The 19,845-nt window shown below is 43.7% G+C and overlaps 1 pseudogene; it reads right to left on the reverse strand.

Moving 5' to 3' along the window:
- LOC140468664 (NACHT, LRR and PYD domains-containing protein 3-like) overlaps positions 1-19,845 on the reverse strand; it is a 540,472-nt pseudogene that overhangs the window by 448,981 nt on the left and 71,646 nt on the right.

Here is a 19,845-nt window from a genome sequence, read left to right on the forward strand (position 1 = left end):
GCCAGCACGGATTTGTGAAGGGTAGGTCAATCCTTACAAGTCTTATTGAATTCTTCGAGGAGGTGACCAAGCATGTGGATGAGGGTAGAGCAGTGGATGTAGTGTACATGGATTTTAGTAAGGCATTTGATAAGGTTCCCCATGGTAGGCTTATGCGGAAAGTCAGGAGGCATGGGATAGAGGGAAATTTGGCCAATTGGATAGAAAACTGGCTAACCGGTCGAAGTCAGAGAGTGGTGGTAGATGGTAAATATTCAGCATGGAGTCCAGTTACAAGTGGAGTTCCGCAGGGATCAGTTCTGGGTCCTCTGCTGTTTGAAATTTTTATTAATGACTTAGATGAGGGAGTCGAAGGGCGGGTCAGTAAATTTGCAGATGATACAAAGATAGGTGGAGTTGTGGACAGCGAGGAGGGCTGTTGTCGGCTGCAGAGGGACTTAGATATGATGCAGAGCTGGGCTGAGGAGTGGCAGATGGAGTTCAACCCTGCCAAGTGTGAGGTTGTCCATTTTGGAAGAACAAATAAGAATGCGGAATACAGGGTTAATGGTAGGGTTCTTGGTCAGGTGGAGGAACAGAGGGATCTTGGGGTCTATGTACATAGATCTTTGAAGGTTGCCACTCAGGTGGATAGAGTTTGTAAGAAGGCCTATGGAGTATTATCGTTCATTAGCAGAGGGATTGAATTCAAGAGTCGTGAGGTGATGTTGCAGCTGTACAGGACTTTGGTTAGGCCACATTTGGAGTACTGTGTGCAGTTCTGGTCGCCTCACTTTAGGAAAGATGTGGAAGCTTTGGAGAGGGTGCAGAGAAGATTTACCAGGATGTTGCCTGGAATGGAGAGTAGGTCGTACGAGGATAGGTTGAGAGTTCTCGGCCTTTTCTCGTTGGAACGGCGAAGGATGAGGGGTGACTTGATAGAGGTTTATAAGATGATCAGAGGAATAGATAGAGTAGACAGTCAGAAACTTTTCCCCGGGTACAACAGAGTGTTACAAGGGGACATAAATTTAAGGTGAAGGGTGGAAGGTATAGGGGAGATGTCAGGGGTGGGTTCTTTACCCAGAGAGTGGTGGGGGCATGGAATGCGCTGCCCGTGGGAGTGGTAGAGTCAGATTCATTGGCGACCTTTAAGCGGCATTTGGATAGGTACATGGATGGGTGCTTAATCTAGGATAGAAGTTCGGCACAACATCGTGGGCCGAAGGGCCTGTTCTGTGCTGTATTGTTCTATGTTCTATGTTCTATGTACTTGTACTCCTTAGTCCCTCTGTTTCACAACACTCCCCAGGACTTAGCATTTACCGTATAAATCCTACCCTGGTTTGACCTTCCAGAGTGCAACACCTCAAATGAATCTGTATTGAATTGCATTTGCCAAGTCCCAGCCCACTTTCCATTACTTTTTGATAACTTTCCTCGCTATCAATGATACCTCCTAATTTTGTATCATTTGCAAACATATTCATCATGCCTTGTACATTCACATCCACATCATTTATGTCAATAATAAATACCGAAGGTCCTTCACCAACTCCTGTGTCTCACCACTAGCCATAGGCCACCAGTCTGAGAAACGATCAACAATTACCCTCTGCTTGCTACCATTGGATAAATTTTGAATCCAGTCAGCTCGGTCTCCTTTTATGCCATGGGACCTATCATTCATGACTAGCCTGCCATGTGGGACCTTGTTAAAGGACTTACTAAACTCCATATAGACATCAGCCACTGCCCTACCCTCATCTATCCTCTTGGTGGTAAATTTAAAATTGGAACCTTGCAATGGCCAGGAATCAAACCCGGATCGACTGCCTGGAAATAGCTGTGCTCAAAACACTATTCTAATATTGCTCACTGATGGACTTCTGGGTGTTTATTGATGAAGCAGGTGAAGATGGTTAGACTTCGGATGTTTCCTGAGGAGTTCTTGCAGAGATGACCTGAAGCTGAAATTGCTGACATGAACAATAACAGTTGTCTTCCTTCTTGCTTGTTATTGCTGCCACCAGCAGAGGGTTTTCTCTGGATACTCATTGACTGTGCTTTCTCCTTGTTCTCTTCGTGTCACACTCGGTCAAATGGTGCCTTGATGTTAAAGGGGGTTCACCTCCCTTCTCCTCTGGAGTTCCACTTCTTTGAACCAAGGCTGTAATCAATGGCCATTGTGGCACCCAATCTGGCCATCAGTAAGCAGGTTATTGCTGACCAGGTAATGCTTGATAGCCCTGTTAATGACACCTTCCTTCCCATTTCCATGTTAGAGAATGGACAGATAAGACATTAATTAACAACATCAGATTTGCCCTAATTTTTCTGTGTAAAACGTGCCTCGGTAATTTTTCACATTCTTGGTCCATGCCAGTGCTGTTGCTGCTTCAGAACACTTTGACTCGGCAGGAGACAATTTTTCGATATTTAAGTTGTCAGAACCCACGACCTGTTCAGTAACCAGTGTCTCCTGTAATTCTCTAACATCAGGGAGAGTGAATTGAATTGGCTGGAGACTGGGATTTGTAAACACGGGTACCTCAGGAGGAGGCTGAAATGGTTCAAATGCTTGGTAGTTTTGGTTGGAAGGTTGTTGCAAATGCTTCAGCTTTATCTTTTGCACTGATTTCCAGGACGCCCCCATAACTGAAGGTTTAGTTACTGAAGAGCAGCCTTCTCACTCAGTGGTTTAATTGTTCACAATAATTTATGAGTAAATGTGCCAGAGCATAGATCTGCAGAAATTAGATGCAATGCAAAAACAGAAATTACTGGTGTAACATAGAAGGTCTGACAGCATCAGTAGTGAGAAAACAGAGTCTCATTGGTTGTGTGATTGCTTAGCTCTGATCATCACCTGTTCCATAAAAAAAGTCGTCCTGTTTTGTAGCTTCACCAGGTTAGAACCTCATATATTGGTTTTCAGTACTGCTGGTTGTATGTGCTTTTGTACACTTCATTGAACCAGTCTGAAGACATCCTATTCAGATACTCACCCAGATGCCTTTTCAATGTTGTAATTGTACCAGCTTCCACCAGTCATTGGGTCACACAGCATGGAAACAGACCCTTCGTTGCATGCAGTACAAGCTGAACATAATTCCAATCTAAACTGGTCCCAACCAGCTGCTCCTGAACTATATGCCTCTAAACCCTTCCTATTCACGTATCCATCCAAATGTCTTTGTTCCACACATACATCACCCACTGCATGAAGGAATTGCCCCTCGTGTCACTTTGAAGTCTTTCCCCTCTCATTTTAAACCTATGTCCTCTAGTTTTGTACTCCATTACTCTGGAGAAGACCTTGGACATTTACCCTATCCATGACCCTCATGATTTTATAAACGTCTAAAAATTCTTCCCTCAGTCTCTGGTTTCTCAGAGTAAAAAGAGCCCCAGTCTATCCAACCTCTCCCTATAACTGAAACCCTCCAGTCAGTTAGATCAGGCAGATGGTCGATGTTTTCTGTGCAAGGTATAATTCTGATGCTGCAGAATGGCCCACTGAACTTCACGGACAGCTTGTCATAAGTTAGTAGATCTGTTTGAAGTCTGCCCCATTTCACACAGAGATAGTGCCACACCACAAGATGCAGTGTCTATAAAACATGGGGCAGGCTGATTGGTGACCTGCCTTTTGTACTGTCCCAGCTCAGTCAGCACAAAAGGTGGTGCTGCTGAGCCTGTCTTGGTGATGGACACTGAAGCCTCCCACATGGAGACCCCATTCTCTGTCCTTTCCACTTACAGTGTTGTGAACAAACAGGGAAATTCGAGAGATGTGGTAATTGATAATCAGCAGAATGTTTCTGTGCCGGTGTTTAACCTGATGCTATGAGGCTTCATGGGGACAGACATCAATACTGATCACTTCCAGGCGACGCTTCCCCCCTTACCCGCCCTTGACTGTATGACACGGAGCTGCTCCCTCTGCTGGTTGTGTCCTGCCAGTGGGACAGGAACTGCCCTGAGTTGGTCATCGTGTTGTCTGGGACATTGTTGGGAAAGTGAGCCTGACACTGTTCGATTGTTGCTGGATTAGTCTGTGAGAAATATACTGCAGGTATATTTCCTGCAGTATGCCTAGCTTCTGCGCTGCCTTGTCACCACTGTATTTAAGTGGATAGTTCAGTTCAGTTTCTGGTCAATGGTAATCTCAAAATGGTGATAGTTGAGGAATCAGCAACAGTAACCCAATTAAATATCAAAGGACGACTGCTTGATTCTCTGTTCTTAGGGTTGATCATTATCTGGCATTTATGTGTCACATATGTTATTTACCACTTTTCATTACAAGCCTGCATAATGTCCAGGTATTACTGCAATTGGACATGGAGTGCTTCAGTATCTGAGCAGTCGCAAATGTTGCTGAACACAGTGTCATCATTAGTTAACACACCCATGTCTGACCCTATGATGGAGGGAAGTCCATTGATGAAATTGTGCAAGATGGTTAGATCTCACGTTTATGACCTACATTTGATTATTGGATCAAACAACGATCAATGAAATGATATCAGGTATTGATTGGTAATTGTCTGAAAATATTATCCAATCATGCCTTACGTTCTGCTTTAAGAAAAGAATAAGAATGCCACTGTGTTAAGCCAATGTGTGCAGTTTCTCTGAGGGATATGGCAGGGCATAACTTCTGTGTTTCTGGACGTTCCTACTCGACCGCATATGAAATAAATGTGAAGTTTAAACGGTCAGACCGATTGCATGTGCTTTTTGACCGATCGCGGAAGCGAGAGAGCTCCCCCGGTGTGGTTCAGATCTTCATCTGGTACTATGACTCAATTCATTACAGACCGATTATGGACACTGGTGTAACAGCCTTGAGCCCTCCGCTATTGAGTGTCGAGGAATCGGCTGGCCAGACATCAGTGTTTACACCGCGTGGTTTTCCTCTCGTTCAAGTCACGGCTGACTCAACCCCTCGCTGTTCAACGTCAAAGGATCAGTCTTTGTAAGAGTTGGTTCTGAAAAGGTTAAAAAATGGAATAGGGGACTCTCCTTACAGGTCCAAAAGGGACAGTAAAGTGTGTCGTTTTGAGAAAGAAATTTGTAGTTGTTAGAAGAGAAAAAGCAATGTTGATCCATGAGACAGAAATTAGGTTTAAAGACTTTAGGATCTCTTTAGAATAGGTGGTTCGGGTTCCGAAACTGAAGTCTGATGTGACACCAGTGGGTGGTTTTGGTTCCAGAACGGAATACCGACGGGACACTGACTCGGTGATCAATTGTTCAAAAAGGAAATGATTGAGAAGTTATGAATTTTGTTTATTTTTGTTTATTGAAGGAAGATTGCGGAGAGGAGTATTTGTAGGAACTGAGTTCCTTGGACTTATAGGAACATAAGTTAAAAGTTGTGGATCCTAAAGATGTATACATATGTAATTGAAGAAAAAGTGTATCAATATAAATTTGAGAAGAAAATCTTGTGTTTGGGGATAGAGTTAAATAAATTCCACTTGTATATTTGCCTGAGGCGCAGACTACTGAAACAGCACTACTGACTTCTCCTGAATTTAATAGTAAAAGAGGAAAAAGTTAGAGAATATGTGTGTCTGCGAGAAAGAGAAAGAGAAAGAGAGAGAGCAGAGCAGAGACTTCGCGCTGTTTGTTTCCTTTCAGCCTGTAGAAAATGTAACTCATTGTTTTCTGGTTGGTATGCACATTTGTTTGTGGGTGTTTGAATGTTTGTGCCTTGTTTTCTGGAGTTCCAAACATAAAATGATTGTCTTGATTAAAGAAATTGTGATTCAGACATTTATATTTGATTTGAAAATTGTATTTTAAAGACATAAATTCGCTTTAAAAAGTCATATGATATTGGGTTGCTGTATCTGTCGAAATATTCATTTGTCTTAAATTGTTTTGAAAATAAGAAATCAAACCAATACCAATAGAACATTAATGTCGAGCTCACATGAGTAGCCCAGTGATAATATCACCATGCCACTGTCTGTGCAGCTTACAACTGTGTAATGTAGCAGTAAACCAATTTAGCAACTCACACGACTTCAACACCATAAACAGATTCACTTCTTGCATTTAATGAAAGTCAAATTCATGTCATCATTTAAATGATTAAAATCATATCACATGATGTCAATTCTCAAACTGATGCAGTTCATTGGGAAGAACAGACCTATCCTACAAACAGACCCTTACAACTCATCCCAATAATAAAAGTCACAACCAAACTTTCCCATTAGACTGACAGACATACATCCATCATCAAAACAGCAGCTCCACATAATGCAGAACCTTCATAGACTGTAGAAACTCGAACTTTCACTGTCCATTCAGATACATCACAGACCACCCTGTTATTCTCACTGTCCATCTAGACTGATCACTACACTTGGGAATAATCCTTCAAGAAATGTTGATCAATGAACTTTCAGTTGTAAGAACATATTAACATATTAATCATAAAAGATCATTGAAGAATAAGGTGGGGTCCAAAAAGAACAAGCAGGGTGAGCTGCTCACTGAAGCTGAGGATACGGCAGAGGCATTGAATGAATGTTCACTTCTGTCGTTACTGAGTTAGTGTTGATCGTCTGAACAGTACAGTGAGCAATAATGAAGAGGTGCTGAAAAGACAGGCAGCACTTCAGGTAATGAAGTCTCTGAGTCCCAATGTGACCCGTCCATCCCATTGCTGAGGGAGGTAAGGGAGACAGTTGCAGACAGTTGATGTCATATATTTTCCAGATTTCTCTGAACACAGGATTCATCATGGATCTGGAAGTTTTCAAGTGTGAAACCATTGTTCAAGGAAGGGGAAATGGATAACCCAATGAAGTACAGACCTGTTGGTTTGACATCAAAAGTAAGAAACCTGATGGAGGCCATAATACAAAATACGTTAATTATGCAGTTCGAGAAAAATAATTGAATGCTAGACAGTCAACGTTGCTGATGTAGGGCTTATGCCCGGAATGTCGACTCTCCTGCTCCTCTGATGCTCTCTGACTCTATATGCCTTTCCAACTGCACACTTTTTGACTTGGACTCGGCAATTTCTGCAGACCTCACTTTCTCCAAGGACAGGTTATGTCTGACAATTTTAATTGTGTTCTTTCATGTAGTTGTGCACAAGCGGTGGATGGGGGTTTCTGTTTCCTTCATTCATTACTGGGATGAATTCTAAATTCAGTATTCGCAACAAATGTGATGAGCATGTTTTGCAAATCAGTACAAAAGGGTAGGACTTACCTGTCGTTACAGGAACGTGGTTGCAGGGTGCTGATAACTGGGAATTAAATATCTGAGGCTATCAGGTAATTCGGTAGGATAAGCAGGAAGGTCCAGGAAGGTAGGGGTTATGCTCTTAATTAAGGATGAAATTAGGGCGATCAGGAAAGATGACACAGGATCTCAGGAGCAAAATGTTGAATCCATTTGGGTTAGAGATCAGGAACAGAAATTGGACTTTTATTTCCAGATAAAACAAATTTCAGTTTAAAGATAAATAAATATCTTTATTTCTGGATAGCCGGCAAGAGATTCTGGGTGATGACAAAGGAGTCTCATAGCCTTCTTTTGGTGGCACTCTCTCGATGTATCTCTGAAAGTTACATGCAAGCAGCATATTTTATATCATGTTTGGGTGGGACTGATACAGATTTCTTCACATCACTATTTAATTGCTATAACATTATCAAACCAGGAACTTCTCAACTTTACAGTGATTCGGGATTGCTATCTTCCTGTAGAAAGGACTGAATTGTTCACATGAGCCTGTGACTGGATTATTCACATCATCTTGTGTTAATAGGTAAGGAAGTAAATAATAGGATCCTGAATTGTTGTCATTGTTGGTATTCAAATTCTCTTGTTAATAGGTAAAGGACAGGTATACTGCCAAAGGACAGGTACACTGTCAACCATTACAGTAAGCCGCTACAATAGGGAGTTTTTAACTGCTGAATTCCCAATACTCGAAAATATTTTGATCAGCCAGTATCGTAGGAATTTTGGACTGTTGAATCCCCAAAACGTTATCAGTAAGGGGCAGAAGTGATAGGTAGGAGGAGTCTCCAGGCCAACCAATAATAAAATATCTGATGCATGGAATGGCACTGGGGACATTGATTGGCTGGACCAAATCAGGAGAGGCAGACTTGAAGAGGAATTCATAGAACTCATCCATGATATTTTACTTGAAAAGCAAATATAGTCTTTATTGTGAAAAGTTTTTCCCAGCAATGAATTCATGGTCATCATTAGATTCGAAATTTCAGGTATTGCATTGAATTGAAATTCCACCACTAGCTATGTCAGGGTTCAAACCCAGGTCCTCTGAACATGCTTTATGTCTCTAGATTAACAGTCCAACAATAACACTACTAGACCATTGCCTCCTCCGGAGTATAGATGTGGATGGTGTATTTGTCACAATAACTGTATAGCTGCCATTTTCCATCACTGCCTCCACAGATTGTGCAAGAAGTTTGACGAGGTAGAGAGGGGGTTTTCCTTTGTGGGACAATCTGGACTGACAGAATATAGTTCAGGATAAGGGGGAGGGTTACCGATTTAAAACAGAGATGAGGAGGAATTACTTCCCAAAGGATCATGAATCTGTGGAAATCACTCCCCCAGAGTGTAGTGGGTGTCTAGACACTGAGTACATACAGTCATAAAGTCATTGAGATCTCCAGCACGGAGACAGACCCTTCAGTCCACCTTGTCTGTGCTGACCAGCTATCCCACATAACTCTCGTCCCATTTGCCAGCATTTCATCCGTATCCCTCTCAACCCTTCCTATCCAGATGCCTTTTAAATGCTGCAATGATACCATCCTCCATGGGGAAAATCTGAAGTTTCATAAAATCTTTGCTGTAGAAGACCTGTCTCGCTTTTTCTCTTGCACCCTCCAGCCAGGTTGAATGTTCTGGTGCAGCCTTTTTAGCCTCCACTGTACCTTCTTTTACCACTTTTTAACAACGTCTTCCCACCAACACTGTGACTTCATGCGGCCTACTTTCTTACAGTGAATACAATGGAGTTTATTTAACTTTTCCTTCCCTTTCATGGGTTTCCTTTTTGCCCTGTGGTAAGCTATCTTTATTATCTTCACTGAGATTGACTTTTCCCTTCCCACCTGAAGATTTCACTTTTCCCCAAATTCTATCCCTCATGGCTTGAAATTGATGTCGGAAGCCATACTTTGATTGATGAACCAACTTATAATTATCAGCTATTGTAGCTGCTAATCTTGCCGTTTTTACTTTCTGATTTTCCACATTAGCTCTCATTACCTTGTAGTGAATTTTTGAATTTTACCAAAATAATCAACTCTCTAAGAGCATCTTATGTCTGATCGATTTTTAGTGTCCATATCCATCTCTCAAAATTCCCTTGTTTGATCTTTTCAAGTTTAATGTATTTTTGACCAGGATCCATCCTGAGCTTCCTGAAACATTGTCTGTCAGTTTGTGGGAGAGAGTGCGGACTGCAAATGCTGGAGATCAGATTCAAGAGTGTGGTGCTGGAAAAGCACAGCTGGTCGGGCAAAATCCGAGGAGCAGAAGAGTCAAAGTTAGGGGCAAGAGCCATTCATCAGGAATGAGGCTTGAGGGCCGGAGTGCTGGGAGGGGGTGGGGCAGGGGGGAAGGTAGCTGGGAATGTGGTTGGTAGATGAAGGTGGGGTGGAAGTGATAGGTCGGACGGGAGGGTAGAGTGGATAGGTCTGAAGGAAGATAGACAGAAGTAGAACTGCTCAAGGTGATGGTGCTGAGTTGCAGGCCTGAAATTGGGACAAGGTTGGGGGAGGGAAAATGAGGAAATTGGTGAAATCCACATTGATCCCGTTTGTTTCAGGGTCTCAAGGCGGAAAGATTAGGCATTCTTCCTTCGGGTATTAGGTGGGTAAGGTTTGGTGATGGGGCAGACCCAAGATGTGCATGCCGTTGGTGGTGTGGGAGGGGGAGCTAAAGTGTTTAGCCTTGGGGTGGTGGGTTTGGTTGATGCCGGTGACCCAGGGATCTTCTCTGAAACAACCTGCAAGTTTCCCAGAGAAGTTCTCTGAAACAATCAGCAAATTTTCAAAAGATGTTCTCTGGAACGACCTGAAAGATTGTCAGCAACGTTCTTCCATGCACAACATACTTACACGCACGTCATCTACTGGATCCGTTGCACCCGATGTAGTCTCGTCTACATTGGTAGACAGGGCGCCAAGTTGTGGATCGTTTCAGAGAACTCAGAACTAAAGACACTAACACTGACCACTCACTGCATTTGAGTTCAACAATCCCAAACCCAATTGGAAATATCGAATGATCCCCACAAGAGCCTCCAATCTGTTATGGACCATGCCAGACCCTTCCAAATAACTGAAGAAGTTAGCCTAGACCCTAACTTTTTTCTTATTTGAAAGGCAGATGTGAGGTGCATGTTCCTGGTCGGATGCAGCTGGTCAAAGCACCCGGCTTTAAGCAATTTATTTAAACCCAAATGTTGAAACATGAACAAAGAAACGCAGAATACAGAACAACGTAACTATTGAAAAAGTTAACCAACCTGATACGTAACTAATTGACTATTCCAATCGAGTAACATCCCATAAACAGACTCTTTGGCAAAAAGGCAAATTCAAACACAGATTCTTACAAGCAGGAGGGAATAAATACAGAGAGAGGTTTCAGAGAGAATCCGTCAGGAATCATTTACTGAAGCTTGCAATGCTTCTGGTACTCAAACCATCCTCTAACTGCTGCAGTTACAAAAAAAAACTAGAAACTGAGAGAATCAGCTACTCCGCTTCCATTATTCAACTGTTTTAGCTTTTAGCATATAGCACCCTAGACTCTTCGGCACCTCTGCCAGTACAACCTCTCTTCCCAAAGACCCAGAGGATGTAACCTTTATAAAGTGACAGCATAGTCATTGTGTGTGGAGAAAGTGAGGATTCCTGATGCTGGGGATCAGAATCAAAGATTGTGGTGCTGGAAAAGCACAGCCAGTCAGGCAGCATCTGAGGAGCCGCAGAGTCGACGTCTCAAGCATACGTTCTTCATCAGGAATGTGGTGACGAAGACCTTATGCTCGAAATATCGACTTTCGTGCTCCTCGGATGCTGCCTGGCCTGCTATACATTTCTAGCACCACACTCTTTGACTCTGGACACTATGTGTGTGTGTGTGTGTGTGTGTGCGTGTGTGTGTGTGTGTGTGTGTGTGTGTGTGTGTGTGTGTGTGTGTGTGAGCGCGTATGTGTTTGTGTGCGTGTGAGTGAGTGTGTGTTTGTGTGAGAGTGTGTGTATAAGCGAGTGTGTGTTTGTGAGTGAGTGTGTGTGAGCGCGTGTGTGTTTGTGAGTGTGTGTGCGAGCAAGTATGTGTTTGTGTGAGTGTGTGCGTGAGAGAGAGAGAGAGACATTAGAATCAAGAACACCTTTAGTCCAGTACTTATTAAATATTAAAAATAATTTTCCGGATCCTTGCACACAAATCACAAAAATGTGACAATGTGACCAAACGTGAATAAAAGCTTTTGACAACCCTTCCCTCTCCTGTGCTGACAGAATTCCAGATCCATAACTGAAGCCTTCTCTGTTCCTGCCCCCAGCCTAACATTGTACCATTTAGTTTCTATTGTCCCTATTCAGTTTAACATCGCTTCCTACCTCACTATATTCCATCTGCAGGAGGCTGAAAGGTGATCATGTACAGATTGTGAGGTGAAAAGCTGGGACAATGGATTCTGAAGGTGTCAGTCAGTCAGCCATTTTAGGTTTGTACACAGCAGCCATTTTATGATAGCACAACAATGACATTGACTTTACAAACAGGAAAAGACAAGAAAGAGTAGGGGTACAGAGCGGCAATAATGTCAGGGAGGTGATTGAGGTATGGGTTTGGAGAGTGTCAGTAAGAGTGAGGTCAGTAATGTCTCATTGTTGTAAACCTCCATTATTCACGGAGTCCCTTTCCCTCAGGAAGGGAAGCTTGTTCTCCTCCCTTGGTCCTTCTTGTGACTCCAGATAATGGGAAATAGGGAATGGGGAATAAATGCTGACCTCAGCAACAATGCCCAGAATCAGTGTGTGAGAATATTCACATTACAATCAGTGAGTGAAATGTTCTTGTTTAGAGAGGGAAGCTCCTACCTAGAGTACTGAAAAAACAGTTCTGAGACATATTTTCACACTGGAATAAACTGTCGCAATACAGCATCAGTTGACCTATTTTGTGACTTTGGGATAGGGCTCGCGGTGTTTGAGTGGACAGTGTTATTGCTGGCAGATTCCAGATTCTGCTTTTGTTATTTCGTTACAATGTATGAGCAGCATCGCTCCTTCCTAACTGGGATTAACCTCATTATTATAATTAATTTGTTAATTGTCAGAAATTTCAAAAATAGTAACAAAGCTGTAAACTTAATTTCCGCATGGAGCTTCCACACTCTATAAAGCAGCGTCTCTGGGAATGCATCAGCTCAGAGTTCAAAACAAGGAGCTTGTCAGCTGCCTGAAGGGACAAATCACCTCGCACAGAAAAATGCATCGACCAATTAAACACGTGGAGAAAGTATTCTCCACCATCCTTGCTTTTATTGGCGTTCCTGGTAAGTCTTCAGGCAGCATCCGAGGAGCAGGAAAATCGACGTTGCAAGCAAAAGCCCTTCATCAGGAATAGAGGCAGGGTGCCTGCTCAGTGGAGAAATAAATTGTCTCAGCATGCTGCTACCCTACCGACCTCATCTCCACCTACCCTGACGCTGTCCTATCCCCCCTAGTCCAGGAACTCCCCACATACGTTCGAGACAACACCCACTCCCTCCACCTTCTCCAAGACTTCCGCTTCCCCGGCGCCCAACGCTTCATCTTCACCATGGTTATCCAATCGCTCTACACCACCATTCTCCATGACCAGGGCCTCCAAGCCCTCCGTTTCTTCCTCCCCCGCCATCCCTAATAACACCCTTCCACCGACACTCTCATTTGTTTGGTTGAACTGGACCTCACCCTAAACAATTCCTCCTTTGAATCCTCCCACTTCCTCCAGACCAAAGGGGTAACCATGGGCACACATATAGTCCCCAGCTATGCCTGTCTCTTTGTTGGCTACGTAGAACAGTCCATCTTCTGTAGTTACACCAGCAGCACTCCCCACCTCTTCCTCCGCTACATTGATGAATGCATTGGCGCCACCTCGTGCTCCCGTGAGGAGGTTGAGCAATTCATCAACTTCACCAACACATTCCACCCTGACCTTAAATTTACCTGGACCATCTATGAAACAACCTTCCCCTTCCTCGCCATCTCCATTAATGATGACCAACTTGACACTGGCATTTTTTACAAACTCACCAACTCCCACAGCTACCTGGATTACACCTCTTTCCACCTTACCTCGTGCAAAAATGCCATCACGTATTCCCAATTCCTCCGCCTATGCCGTTTCTGCTCCCAGGAGGCCCAGTTCCACCACAGAACACACCAGATGGCCTCCTTCTTTGGAGCTGCAATTTCCCTTCCCACGTGGTTAACGATGCCCTCCATCGCATCTCGTCCACATCTCACCCCTCCGCCCTCATACCCCACCTCTCCAACCGTAACAATGACAGAACGACCCTGGTGCTTACCTTCCACCCTACCAACATTCGCATAAACCAAATCATCCGCCGACATTTCTGCGAACTCCAAACGGACCCCACAAGGGATATATTTCCCTCCCCACCCCTTTCCGCCTTCCGCAAAGACTATTCCCTCTGTGACTACCTGCTCAGGTCCATGCCCCCCCAACAACCCACCCTCGCCCCCTGGCACCCTTCCCTGCCACCGCAGGAAGTGCAAAACTTGCGTCCACACCTCCTCACTCACCTCAATCCAAAGCCCCAAAGGAGCCTTCCACATCCATCAAAGTTTTACCTGCATGTCCAGAAATATCATTTATTATACCCGTTGCATCCGATGTGGTCTCCTCTACATTGGGGAGACTGGGCGCCTCCTAGCAGAGCACTTTAGGGAACATCTCCAGGACACCCCCACCAATCAACCACACCGCCCCATGGCCCAACATTTCAACTCCCCCTCCCACTCTGCAGTTCCTGGGCCTGCTCCACCGCAGCTCCCTCACCACCAGACGCCTGGAGGAAGAACGCCTCATCTTCCGCCTCTGAACATTTCAACCCCATGGCATCAATGTGGATTTAACCAGTTTCCTCATTTCCCCATCCCCCACCTCACCACAGCTCCAACCTTCCAGCTCAGCACCGCCCTCATGAATTTTCCTACCTGCCTGTCTTCCTTTCCATCTATCACCCCACAACCTTCTCTCACCTTCATTCCCACCCTCATTCACCCATTTTTCTCTTTGCTACCGTCCCCCACCCTCCTCTCTGACATATCCCCTCCATCCCCACTCCCATTCATTGCACTCCATGCTATTTCTCCCCACCCCCTCTCTTTCATCTCTCCACTCTGCAGGCACCCTGCCTCTCTTCCTGATGAAGAGCTTATGCTCGAAATATTGTTTTAATCTGCTGATGATCTGCTCTCTGGTTTTATCTTGTGAACAATATTGTCTCCAGCTCACTGACTGGTCAGCCTTATCCAGAAACTGGGACAGTGACTGTAATTCACTGAGCAGCATTCCACTGACAGAGACTCCCAACCTCACTGCTGCTGCAGCATTCTCTGATCTCAGTATTCTGTCATTTGTTCCAGTTTCCTACGGTGTGAGGGTATGAGGCATGAGTTCTGACGAAGGGTCACTGAATCCAAAGCATTTACTCTGATTTCTCTCCCACATTTCCTGCCCATCCTCCTCAGTTTGTTCAGCAATTTCAGTTTTGTTTCACAAATCACGCCAGTTTTCTCTCGAATTAAATACATTAAGATGTGATCTGAGCGAAGTCCTGTAAGATATTCCCCAGAAAGATAGGGTAGATAAAGATGAATTCTGTCCAGCAGTTTGTGAATCTAGAATGAGGGAGCAGAGTCTGTGAATTACGACGAGAATGATCCAGCAAGTACTTAGGAAGCACTTTGACATGCCCAGGGAGGGAGATGTTTGGAACACTCTTCCACAAACGGCAGTGGATGCTGGATCAGTTGTGAACTTTAAATCTCAAATCGATTTTTATTGTGATGCAAAGGAATTGTGGATCGTATATTCCATTTTCTTTTGTAAAGCTTGTCAAACTACAGTCCTGGCTGGAAATTCTCTTCTCCTCACCGTCTCCGGTCAGTAGATTAAAATCTTGACAGATTTCCCTCCGGATCCCTGTACATCCAGATATTGATTATGCATGGATTGTTGATTTACAGAGTAAATATCACAACTGCCCTAAAACTTACACATTGTCGCTAAGGGAGCCCTGCGTGCTCTGTTCTTCTGCATCTATGGAAGACAAATGGAGTAGTTTCGTTTCAAAGCTTACGCAGATTCTGATAGAGTCATAGAGTCATACAGCACTGAAATATATCCTTCGATTCAACTCGTCTATGCAGAACAAACATCCTAAATTAATTCAGTCTTAGTTGGCAGAACTTGGCTCATTTCCCTCCAAACTCTTCTTATTCATATACCCATCCAGATGCCTTTTAACTGTTGTAATAGTACCAGCCTCCACGATTTCCTCTGGCAGCTCATTCCAGACACGTGACACACTCTACATGAAAAAGTTGCCCCACAGGTTCCTTTTAAATATTTCTCCTCTTCCCCTGAACCTATACCTTCTAATTCTGGACTCCCCCACCCCAGGGAAAGGACCTTGTCTATTTATCCTATCCATGCCCCTCTCATTCTTTTAACCTCTATAAGGTCACCCCTTAGCTTCCAACTCTCCAGGGAAAACGACTCCAGCCTGTTCAGCCTCTCTCCATAGCTCAAATATTTCAACCCTGGCATTATCTTTGTTATTTTTTTCTGAAACATTTCAAGCTTCACAGCATCCTTCCTGTAGCAGAGAGACCAGTACAGAATACAGTATTCCAGAAGTGGCTTAACCAATGTCCTGTACAACCACAACATGATCTCCCAACTCCTATGCTCAGTGCTCTGACATAAATAGGAAAGCATACCAAGTGCCTTCTTCACTATCATATCTACCTGCAACTCCACATTCAAGGAACTATGAACCTGCACTCCAAGGTGGCAAATAGATTACCTATTTCCTGGTCCTGTTGTGGCTCCGAGCAGGACTTGGTCCAATACTAAGAGCAGGAGATGACTTGATCCAAGGAGAAGATGTGAGATTGATTTATTTATCGACCATTTTCCAATCCTGTGACTGAGTTCTGGGTGAGGTTTCTGATGCGATTCTGCACCTGCCAGAGTTGGAACTGAGAACTGGAAGAATCTATTACACACATTCAGATAGTGCCCATGCAAACCAAACAAAGTCACAGACTTCCCTCTGCTATCCTCGGAGGGGCTCTGAGCTCATTCTCTGCCCAAACTCCATAATCTCTGGAGTCACTGGTTTGGAGGACAATCTCAGGTGGGTGTGAAAGTATTTAAATTCAAACTCACTCAACCCTGAACATTTCCACTCACACAGTCTGCTGGGCTTTGTTGGGAAAGTCGTATTGTTGCCGTCTGAAATAGTCAGGAGTATGTTCTTATCAGTAATTCGCCATATATTTTCCCATTTTGCTTCCACAGTTAATTTGCTGTCAATTGCTATCCTTTCATGGGGAAGGTGCGGTGTTTCCCCTTTCCCAATTGCTACCTGGCAGCTGATGATCTCCCGGTCATTACCATTGGCATTATAGTGAAACGATTTCGCACTTATTATTACCCATGGTTTTTCTGAACATCACTCCTGTGTGTAGTGTTACTGGGGTCGTGTCATGTACAGACACGGACTGCTCTGTCTGGTTCACTGTCACTTTCTCCTTTGACCGATTTGTGATCATTTGTTGTCAGAAGATGTAAACAAAGTATTGCACTGAGAAACCTGTGAGTGTGGTTCTAGCAACAACCTGCACCCTGTTCTGTTTGAAAAACATCCCCTTTTATTTTCAATATGTGCCTCGGAGCATAATCAACAATGTGCCATTCTACTGAAGAACAAAATCAAGCTACTTTGCTGAGACTTTGGTGGATGGCATTAGATGGGCTAGATATGCTTTTAAGTCCTTTACTACAATTCGCTTTAATTCTGTCACTCAATTCTCTGACAGTCAGATGCATTTTAATCGCCAGTCGAATCTGGAAGAAGCTGAAGGGTGAGAGCAAAGGAGAGAATCACAGAGACCCAGAGATAGAGAGCAGGAGGAAATCTGTGATTTTGCTGTTGACCATCTCTGGGAGCTTCATCCTCCTGTGGTCAATTGCTGTGCAGGATTTCATATCTTATGTCATTCAAGGAATCATTTCCTGACATTTACTCGGGTTTTCTGTATCACTTCAGCAAAGTTGGTGACATGCTGCGGAGACTAAGTTGTTGCACAACCACATTTATTTATGCAGCAACATTGTCCAGAGAGTGGTGGGCGTGTGGAATGTTCTGCCCCAGAATGCAGTGGAGGCCCAGTCTCTGGATTCGTTTAACAAAGAGTTGGATAGAGCTCTCAAGGGTTATGGAGATAAGGCAGGAACAGGATTCTGATTGAGGATGATCAGCCATGATCATAATGAAGGGTGGTGCAGGCTCGAAGGGCAGAATAGCCTACTCCTGCACCTATTGTCGATTGTCTATTGTTCAGAGCGAAGATCAGCAAAGCAGTAAAATACTTGCTTACACGATTTCCTTGTGTTATATATAATTAAAACTCCTCAGTGAACACCACAGCAGGGTCCTAATGTTTCCAGAGCATGAAACGATGTTTTTAAAGTCGTCACTCGTGGGATGTGAGCATTGCTGGCGGAGTCAGCATCTACTACCGTCTCTAGTTGCCCCTTGAGAAGATGGTGCTTAGCTGCCTTCCTCAACCACTGCTGCCCACAATGTGACAGTGAAGGAATGACGCTATATTTTCAACTCAAGATGATGAGGGACTTGGAGGGGACCTTGCAGGGGGTGGTGTTCCCAACTATCAGCAGCACTTGTCCTTCTAGATGGAAGCGGTCATAGGCTTGGAAGGTGCTTTCTGTGGATTTTTGGTGAATTTCTGCAGTGTGTCTTGTAGATGATACATGCTGCTGCCATTGTGTATCGGAGGTGGAGGGAATGGATGTTTGTGGATGTGCTGCTAATCAACTGGCTGCTCTGTTCTGGATGGTGTCAAGCTTCTTGAGTGTTGTTGGACCTGCACCCCTCCAGGCAAGTGGCGAGTATTCCTTCACATTTCTGACAGACAGTCCTTCTCCTCGTGCAGGGAGAGAGTTGAGCTGGGATCCTGAGGATTTCCCATCACAGCACACTCCAAAGGAATTTTCCGGGAAAATGGAATCTTCTACTGGGTAATTCTTGTCAGCTTGGAACCTTCTGTGAGCCTCCATCACAATCAAATCCTTCCGAGTGCTTGGTGAAATTAAATGGAATAGTTAATCAGAAAATGTTTGTCTTTTAAATACATGATCTTACTGCTCAGTAACAATCAACAGACACCTTACTAATGTCATAAACAGCCAATTATGGCCTGTTTCAATGTGATAAATTGTGGTAGGTGATCATATGAACACCCACCAAACACTTATTAATGCAAAGTTACAAATCACACAATACTGGGTTATAGTCCAATAGGTTTATGTGGAAGCACTAGCTTTCAGAACACTGCTCCTTTATCAGGTAGCAGTGTAACAGAATCATAAGACACAGAATTTATTGCAAAGATTTACAGTGTAATGTAACTGAAATTATGTACTGAAATAGACCTGAATTGTTTGTTAAGTCTCTCATCTTTTAGAATGAGCATGTTGGTTTCAGCACTTTCGTATGTAAACTCCAGAACTTTCGTAAAGTTACATTCTCAAGTGAACTTTAAGAATAGATGCCATGTTGGCCCAGATAATGACCTGAAGGTTATTTTTGCAGCAACATTGTCTAGGTTCAGAGAAAAGTTCAGTTACAAATTAAAATATCTAGTATCATGAAGTTCTTATTTATGAATAATTAAAACTTACGAATAATAACAAAAGCTGGGCTCCCTATTTTTAACATCAAACTTACTAATTCCAATGGGCAGCTACACCATTGCAGCCTTCAAACATGTACAGAATTTCCTGTCATGGAGTGAATATCTCATCTTCCACGTAAAGAGGAACCACAAAATATCCTTCTCTATCTTTCCCGCTATCCACGACATGTTTTTGTCTACTGTATATGCGTGTGCCTGTGTGAGCGGGTGTAAAGGTGGTTGTGTGAAGAAGTGGGTGTATTCATGTATGTATGTTCGTGTGTCTGCATGAGTGAGTGCCTGTGTTGCTGTGTTTCAGGTACATGAGCACTTTGGTGACAGTAATCACAGTCCAGTTACATTTACTTCGCGATGGAAAGGGATAGGTATATATCACATGGAATAGTTACAGCCGGGGGGAAAGGCACTTATGATGTGATTAGGCAAGATTTAACATGCATAGGATGTGAAAGGAAACTGCAGGGGATGGGCACAATTGAAATGTGGTGCTTATTCAAGGAACAGCTACTGCATATTCTTGATAGGTATCTACCTGTCAGGCAGGGAGGAAGTTGTCGATTGCGGGAGCCGTGATTTACTAAGGAAGTTGAATCTCTTGTCAAAAGAAAGAAGAAGGCTTTTGTTAGGATGAGATGTGAAGGCTCAGTTAGGCTGCCTGAGGGTTAAAAGTTAGCCAGGAAAGACCTAAGGAGAGAACTAAGAAGAGCCAGGATGGGACATGAGAATTCATTGGCTTGTAGAATCAAAGGAAAACCCCCTAAGCATTTTTATAGGCATATCAGGAATAAAAGAATGACTG

Source organism: Chiloscyllium punctatum, chromosome 47 (assembly GCF_047496795.1).
Source record: "Chiloscyllium punctatum isolate Juve2018m chromosome 47, sChiPun1.3, whole genome shotgun sequence".
Lineage (NCBI taxonomy): Eukaryota > Metazoa > Chordata > Chondrichthyes > Orectolobiformes > Hemiscylliidae > Chiloscyllium > Chiloscyllium punctatum.